The following is a 7575-nucleotide window of genomic DNA, read 5'->3' as shown; positions in this document are numbered from 1 at the left end:
GATGGGACTTTATCCTAAGGGCAGAGAGTAGCTTTGGGAGAGCTGAATGCAGGAGTGTGCCACGATCAGATCTGCATCTTTTAACAGATCACTCTGGCTACTGTGTGAAGAATGGATTGTAGAGGAGCAAGAGTGAAGGGGAAGAGTATGCCCATAAATGTAGACTCACTTTGATGAAATGAACACATTCCTAGAAAGGAAAGAACTACTTAAATGGACTAAACCCCAAAATAGGCCATCTGAAGAGACTGATAACAAGTGAAGAGATTTAAGTTAGTAATTTTAAAACTACTCACAAAGAAAGACTCATGTCCAGATGGCTTCACTGGTGAATTCAACTGTACATTCCAGGGAGAATAAATATATTAATTCTTCACAAACTCTCCTAAAAAATGGGAGAAAATAGTTCTCAATTCAATCTGTGAAACCAGTATCATTACCCTGAAACTTAGAGCATAGACATCATAAGAAAACCTCAGTTTGATAGATCTTATGAATGAGGACATGAAATTTCTCAAGAAAATACAGTTGACTCTTGAACAGTGTGGGTTTGAATTGCATGGGGTCCACTCATATGCAGATTTTTTAAAATAATTAACAGTACTCTAAATGTATTTTTTCTTCCTTATGGTTTCCTTACTAACATTTCCTTTTCTCTAGCCTACTTTGCTGTAATAATACTGTGTATAATACCCATGTTAATCAACTGCTATTAGTAAAACTTCTGGTCAAAAATAAGTGATTAATAGTTAAGTTTTTGGTGAGCCAAAAGATATATGCAAATTTAGTGCCCTAACCCCCACATTGTTTAAGGGTCAACTGTACTAGCAAACCGAATCCAGCAACATGTAAAAAGATTATGTACCAACACCAAGTGGGATTTAGCCCAGGAATGCAAGGTTGGTTTAACATTCAAAAACCTATTAATGTAATATATCAATAGAATAAAAAAATACAACCTACATGATCATCTCAATGCAGAAAAAGCACTTGACAAAATCCAACACCCTTTCATGATTTAAAACAAAGAAGCTAGGTATCAAAGGAAACTTCATCAACCTGGTATAGAGCATTTACAAAACCCCACAGCTAACATCCGATTTAATAGGAGAAACCTGAATGCTTTCCCTCTAAGATCAGCAACACAACAAGGATATCTGAACAACAAGGATATCTCTCCCTACTTCTGTTCAATATTGTCCTGGAAGTTCAAGCCAGGGCACCTGAGCAAGAAAAAAAAATAAACAACATGCAGGCTGGAAAGGAAGGAGTAAAACTATTTCTACTTGTAGATAAATGATTGTGTATATCAGAAATCCTAAGGAATCCACTAAAAAACTATAAGAGCTAGTAAATGAGTTCAGCAAGGTTGTAAGACACAAGATCAGCAGATAAAACACAGTTTTCTTCTACACGCTTGCAATGGATAATCCAAAAATGAAAAGAAGAAAACAATTCCACTTACAATAGCATTTTAAAAAGTAAAATACAGGGACGCCTGAGCAGCTCGGAGTCTGCTTGTCCCTCTCGCTCTGCTCCTCCCCCTACCCAAGTAAATAAATAAGTCTAAAAAACAAAACAAAAAATACCATTTATTAAAAAAGCAGTGGGTAAAATGCTTAAGAATAAATTTTTAAAAGATTTTATTTATTTATTCATGAGAGACATACAGAGAGAGAGAGTCAGAGACACAGGCAGAGGGAGAGGCAGGCTCCATGCAGGGAGCCCGACGTGGGGTTTGATCCTGGTTCTCCAGGATCACACCCTGGGCTGAAAGCGGCGCTAAACTGCTGAGCCACCCGGGCTGCCCTAGGAATAAATTTAACAAAGAGTGCAAAACTTGTACTCCGAAGACTATAAGACTTCATTGAAAAAAATTAAAGCAGGATTAAATAAATTGACAAGCCTCTTATGTTCATGATTTGGAAAACTTCATATTATTAAGATGATAATACTTCCCAAATTGATCCACAGACTCAATTAAATCCTTATCAGAATCTTGGCCAACTTCTTAGTAGAAATTGACAAGCCAGTTCTAAAAGCCATATAGAGAATATTCCTCAGCCATTAGAAAGGACAAATACCCACCTTTGCTTCGACGTGGATGGAACTGGAGGGGATTATGCTGAGTGAAATAAGTCAATCAGAAAAGGACAAACATTATGTGGTCTCATTCATTTGGGGAATATAAAAATTAGTGAAAGGGAATAAAGAGAAAGGAGAGAGAATGAGTGAAAATATCAGTGAGGGTGACAAAACATGAGAGACACCTAACTCTGGGAAATGAACAAGGGGGAGTGGAAAGGGAGGTGGGCGGGAGCTTGGGGTGACTGGGTGATGGGCACTGAGGGAGGCATTTGGTAGGATGAGCACTGGGTGTTATGCTAAATGTTGGCAAATGAACTCCAATAAAAATAATTAAAATAAAATAAAATAAAATAAAATAAAATAAAATAAAATAAAATCCATATAGAATTGCAAGGGACCCAGAATAAACAAAATCATCTTGAAAAAGAATAGCAAAGTTCCAGGACTCACACTTTCGAATTTCAAAATTAACTACAAAGCAACAAATACCAAACAAATTAGAATAGAATAGAATAGAATAGAATAGAATAGAATAGAATAGAATTCAAGAGTCCAGAAATAAACTCATGTGTCTAAGGTCAACTGATTTTTAACAAAGACATCAGGACCATTCGATGGGGAAAGAATGGTCTTCAACAAATGGTGCTGGGTCAACTGAGTAGCCACACACAAAAGAATGAAGTTGGACCTCTTGCCAAACACTATACACAGAATTAACTCAATATGGATCAAAGGCCTAAATGTAAGAGCCTATAACTCTTAAGAGAAAACATAATAGTAAATCTTCATGACCTCAGATTTGGTAATGGACTCGGGACAACAAAAGTACAAGTGGCAAAATAAAAAAACTGATAAATTAGACATCATCAGAAGAGAAAATTTATACATCCAAGGACACTATCAAGGAGAAAAGACGGGATCCCTGGGTGGCTCAGAGGTTTAGCACCTGCCTTCAGCCCAAAGCGTGATCCTGGAGTCCCAGGATGGAGCCCCACATCAGGCTCCCTGCATGGAGCCTGCTTCTCCCCCTGCCTGTGTCTCTGCCTCTCTCTCTCTCTGTGTCTCTCATGAATAAATAAATAAAATCTTAAAAAAAAAAAAAGGAGAAAAGACAACCTACAGAATGTGGAAAATGTTTGCAAATCATGTATCTGATCAGAGACTTTTATCTAGAATATATTAAGACTACAACTCAAAAAAAAAAGACAACTCAATAATAAAAACAATCCAATAAATAAATAAATAAAATAAATAAATAAAAACAATCCAATTTTTAAACAAGCAAAGAATTCGAATAGCTCGTTCTCTAGAGAAGACCTACAGATAGTCAATAAGCTCATGAAAAGATGTTTGATATGATCAATTGTCAGGGAAATGCCAATGAAAACCACAAAGAGATACAAATTCACACCCACAGGATTGGCTATAATCAACAAATCAGATAATAGCAAGTGTTGACAAGGAGAAATCAGGACCCTCATACACCGCAGGCAGGAATGTGAAATTGTGTAACCTGTTTGGAAAACAGTCTGTCAGTTCCTTAATGAAATGTAAGTTTCCATTTGTGTTCCCATAAGACCCAACAGTTCCACTCCTAGGTATCTATCTAAGAGAAATAAAAAAATATGTCCACGCAAAAATTTATACACAGATGTTTATAGAAATGCTATCCATAGTGCCAAAATGTGGAAAGAACTCAAATGTCCATCGGAAAAAGAAAATCAAATGTCCATCGACTGATGAAAGGATAAATAAAATGTGGTCTGTCCATCCACACAACGGAGTATTATTCAGCCATTAAAAGAGAATAAAAGAGAATAAAGTATTGATCTGTGCTACAACATGCATGGACCTTGACGCCATGCTAAGCCAAAGAAGCTAATCACAAAAGACCACCTCTTGGGATTCCCGGGTGGCTCAGTGGTTTAGCACCTACCTTTGGCCCAGGTCATGATCCTGGAATCCTGGGATCAAGTCCCACATCGGGCTCCCTGCAGGGGGCCTGCTTCTCCCTCTGCCTCTCTCTCTCTCTCTCTCTCTCTATCTCTCAAATAAATAAATAAAATCTTTAAAAAAAAAAAAACCCAAAAAACAAAAGACCACCTATTGCTTTTGCTTGTATTTCATTTATATGAAATGTCCAGAAGAGACAAGTCTATAGAGATAGAAAGTAGATGGCGTGCCTGTAGAAGGAAACTGTGTTTTGTGTGTTGATCTTGTGTCCTGCAGCCTTGCTGAGCTCATTTTTAGTTCTCAGTGGTTGCTTAGGGCTGGCTGGGAGGAAGGTGGGGGGACAGGAGGGCAAGAGCTACAAGTTTCAGATTTCTTTATGGAGCAATAAAAAAAAGATCTAAACTCGACTGTGACTGCACCTATCTGTGAATACTAAATTCACAACTTCATGGGTGGCTTGTTTGGCATGGGAATTGTACCTTTATTGAACATAAAAGTGTTCAGAGAAAGAATGCCTGAATGCAGCGAGGTCAATGACTGTTCTGGGGGTGCAGGAGGGACGCGGTGAGCCAGAGGAACTCCGCGGGTGGAGGAATGGGTGAGGGTTGACCATGGCAGTGGAAGGCAAGGGAAGAGTCTAGATCACCGCCAGCTCTGTGCAGGGGGCTGGGGTGATGGTGTTAGCAGTCACTGAAAGTACGGCAGCTGATTGTTGCATGGAACTTACTTGCCAGGCCCTGTTCCAGGCACTTTCTACGTATGAATTCCTTCGATCTTCAACAGCCCTCTTAGGGCTTATTAGGGATTATTATTGTCATCCCCATCTGACAGGAGGGAAAACCAGCTTAGAGAGAGTGAGAAACTTCCAGGAAATCTGACAGCTAGTAAATGGCAGAGCTGGGATCCAAACCTAGCTATGCTGACTTCAGGGTCCTTCTTGAAGCCCCAATGCTATGCTGCTTCTCAGGCACAGTGGAGAGGGGCCAGATTGGGGTATAATACAACTCCCAGGTTTTTAAAAAGGGTTCTCTTTATTTATTTGACAGAGAGTGCAAGTGAGCACGAGCAGGGGAGGGGGGCAGAGGGAGAAGGAGAAGCAGACTCCCCACTGAGCAGGGAGCCCGACTCCAGGCTTGATCCTAGGACCCCAAGAGATATGTCCTGAGCCGAAGGCAGACACTTAAGTGACCGAGCCTCCCAGGGGCCCCAACTTCCAGATGCAGCTTAAACGCACTGGTCACGTACTGGCCAGGTCCTGGGCTAAGGGCAGGCCCCCAGGGCACCCTCCAGAAGATGCCCACATTTGCACTGTGGCCTCATAGCAGTCAGAGCCCGCTACAGACTATGCAGCACAGCAGCACCCAGTCTCAGCCTGTCTAGCTGCAGTTCTCGCCACTTCTCTCTAGGGCTATGGTCTCTAGGCCCCCAGGACGGCCTGGATTGGGCAGGGGGTACAGAGCAAGAGACCAGCCCAGACCCTTGCCAGAGAAATGGTGGCAAAGGTACAGCTCTCCAAGCCCCAGGAAGGCAGCCGGCTGGGGAAGAGATGACTGGGGAAGGCGACCACGTTATCCAGAGGGGCCTCCCTGCAGCCTGTCCAGGCCACAAAAACGGAACTCCGGGCCCGTCAGCCCTGAGTCATTCCCTGTTGGCCCCCCAAGGAACCGGTGATTTCCTGCCTGGCCCTCAGCCAGCCCAGGCTCCTCCCATGGTCTATGCATCCTCTTATCTCACCCCATGCCCTCTTCCAAGGCAGGGCAGGCCAACCAGTTGCTGACCGTCTGGGCTGGTCCTCCTGCTTCCTCTGCAGGAAATATGGATTCAGGAGTCAAAGAGAACCCAGCAGCTAAGAGCAGCTCAGGGGCCAGGCTGTGTTGCAGAGGATGGAGAGCAGAAGGGCTCACCGGATGGGGTCCCATGCAGCTCCCTCGCTGGGGGTCACTGCTGGACGAGGACTGGGGCTCCTTTTCCCATTGACTTGACCTACGCCTCTCTTGATGCCTGCTTTGAACTCAGCCTCCTCCCGTGGAAGAGACTCCAGCAGGCCCTGTGCCAGGCACATAACTGTAAATAAGTGAACAAGGACAGATGAAACGGTGACAGGTGTCTATGTAGAGGTTCAAAGAACAGGCTTTGGGATCAAACACACCTGAATTCAAGTCTCAGCTGGGCCCCTTTCTGGTGATTTTGGATTACTCAATTATCCATCTCAGCCTGCATTTTCGCTTCCCTCAAGTGAGGACAGGGCACCTTGAGAGAGTCATTGGTGTGAAGAAATGAGACCGTGCGTTAGCATCATGGACAAATAGCCAGTGTCCCTTGATGGTATAGCAGGTGCGATGCTAGGACAGGGCTCCTAGGACAGGGCTCCAGGAGGAGGCAGCAGGCCTGCTCCCACCCAGTTTTTACCAAGGAGGAGTGACTTAGGATGACAGCTCCCCTCTGGGAGAGTTCTCGTCTCCTCAAGCTCAGGCCAAGGCTAGCATAGCTGTTTACATATAAAAGCACCCCAAAGAGGCACAAAATTTGGGGGTGGGCACTGAGAGTAAGGAAAGATTGGGTGTTTGCAACCCAGATGCCCTCAGGGCAGCCCTTTGGGACCACCATTTCCATTTATATCCAGTTAGAACAGCCCAGTCCCCCCTATTCCACATCCTCGGGAAGTCCACACCCTCCTCTGTTGCTGCCTGACTCTCCCAGGGTGCACACCCTCAGGATCACCTCTCAACCTGAATTCTCTGGCTGCTGTTCTCTCTTGACTCTGCAAGTATCATCACTTTTCTCCCTTTGTTCCTAAAACACCACGAATTAAGGCTGTGTGTAGAGGACACTTTCAGTGAATGCATCTGGGGGTGTTCTGGGGCTGAGCATGCACAGAGCAGGGAGGAAAACTGAGTCTGGGTATTCGGCGGGCGCATCACTGTGTTGCAACTTTCCTCCTACAGTCCTACTGGAAGTTCTCACTGGTGAGGTTTTCTTCTCCTCCAGCTGCTGTCTTTCACTTTACTACCCCTCTTCCTTTTTCTCTGGAGTTACCACAATAGAGCCCAAAATTCCCACCAATTTCTTATTCTGCAAATTTAACTCTCTGCCTCCTTCTTACCGAGGCCATGCCCAAAGGCTCACCAAGTTGTTCATAATCACAAAAGAGCTAAAGGCTTCTGGAAGGAACGTAACACTGCCTTTCTAATTTTAAATTAGCCTCTCTCCCCTGTTACATATAGTTGGGGGATAAGAAAAGTTGGGGTCAGATCTTGAATCACAAAGAAAGTTCCAACAGGTTGAGAAGCTGGAGGGTTCTGTGCCTGGGGAGGCAAGGGACCAAAGCCCTGTGGCAGAAAGGGGATTGGGTCTGGGAATAGCGAGGGGAGTGTCCTGGGGGGAAGAGATCCCAGAAGGGGAAGATGAAAGGCATAGAGGTCTTTTGTTCCAGCATCCAGAGAGGAGTCTTGGTCCAAAGGATCATATGGAGCCACAAAAGGATTTTAAGCAGGGAAAGAATAAAAGCAAATTTGAGCTTCAGAAAAAGCACCG

This window comes from Canis lupus, chromosome 15 (assembly GCF_003254725.2).
Source record: "Canis lupus dingo isolate Sandy chromosome 15, ASM325472v2, whole genome shotgun sequence".
Classification (NCBI taxonomy): domain Eukaryota; kingdom Metazoa; phylum Chordata; class Mammalia; order Carnivora; family Canidae; genus Canis; species Canis lupus.
The sequence above is the reverse complement of the archived record's forward strand: the minus strand, read 5'-3'. Positions refer to the sequence as shown.